General features: G+C 41.6%; 1 pseudogene; it reads right to left on the reverse strand.

Moving 5' to 3' along the window:
• Positions 1-1,257, reverse strand: part of LOC119590775 — a 1,826-nt pseudogene extending 569 nt beyond the window's left edge.
• Between the last annotated feature and the right edge of the window lie 199 nt (positions 1,258-1,456).

The raw sequence follows: 1,456 nt of genomic DNA on the forward strand, positions 1-1,456 counted from the left end.
GTGTGATAATACTGTCTAATCAACTTTAAATCTCAACAAGTGAAAATTCATTAAATATTTGACCATGTAAATAACGATAAAGTATTAGAGGAGCAAAGTAAAATATAAAGTACTCACACTTGACCCAGAACTTATCCAGTTCAATAGCATTCCAACGGCCTTCGTCGAAGATGAATTCAATACCATTGTTGTCTAGGTGACGCCAGGCGAAAATGTGAACGGTAGCTAGAACTTCCTGGCCCTTGTTATTGCTAACATCAATCTTAATTTTAAAGTCCTTATGGTTCAGACGAGGCACGTAAGCAGAAATTTCTACATCTGCAATTTGTTCAGTGTCATCAACGGCATTAATGAGATTGTATTCAAAGTCCTCGAAGTAGGTCTATAGTTCGCTTTCAATTGCTACTTTGTCTATACTTACATCGGCAAATGTTAGTTCTTCCACGGTGTATGAAGGGAGACTGTCTTTCTGTTCCTTGAAGATGTTATCCATGTATTTATGCAGCTAGGATCACGGGTGGCAGTTTCAAAGTGTTCTAGCACACCAGGGGGTAAATCATATTTTCCACGTGGATCACTCTGTCGACCAAGTACAATGTGAGCAGTATTGCGCATTCGGCTCTCTACAATAAGCAAGTCTCGAATACGAGCAACACCATCCACATCCTCGAAGTTCACATTATCTGGACGAGAGGGGAATTGACCTCCATACTTGTAAGTGGTGTGGGGAGCAAAACCTTCTGTCTTCTCCCAGTGAAGTTCGTCGAGGGGATCCAAGTAATTGGAGAGACGTTCAGCATCAAAACGGACGGTAAGTTGATGATGTACCCAGAAGAAATTCTCTCCTTTGCGATCCAGATGATGGCTGTATTTATCGTCCCACCAGAAAGGGAATTCCATATGCCAGGTGACGTGATGAGTGTTGATTCCAATGTCCTCACCGAAATAGGCTACTCTTTGTTCCGGATTCTTCTTAGTTCCAGTGAAGCTAGACTTAAATTTACCAAGTTTTTGTGTTTGCTTGGCACGATAAGCTGCTTCAATGACTTCGCTATTCGTGAAGAGATGTGGCGTGACTTCATGAAGTGGAGGAAGTACAACGTGTTCAGCCAGAGGTGAGTGGATGACCGCAACATACAAGGCATAAACAAATTCTCCCTCATTCATAATTTGGCGGAAGTAGGCAGCATTGCTGACAAATGTATCCCAATCCTTGCAGTGAATGAGAACATTGAAAAGCATTAGTGCTTCGTTACGTTGCCTAGGATTAAAGAGAGAGAACCAATGCCTCTATTGGAGAAGCCTGTTATCCTTCAGTTTCCGTACAGCTTCACCTACGTCACTGTAATGGGATAAATTGGCCTCCGGATCAAAGGAATCAGCTTTACCTTTTAGAGTTATTGCATTGATGAATGGAAAAAACACATACGGGAATCATAATTACTTTTGAACATGC

The sequence above is a fragment of the Penaeus monodon genome, chromosome 27 (genome assembly GCF_015228065.2).
Source record: "Penaeus monodon isolate SGIC_2016 chromosome 27, NSTDA_Pmon_1, whole genome shotgun sequence".
In the NCBI taxonomy this organism is placed as follows: Eukaryota; Metazoa; Arthropoda; class Malacostraca; order Decapoda; family Penaeidae; genus Penaeus; species Penaeus monodon.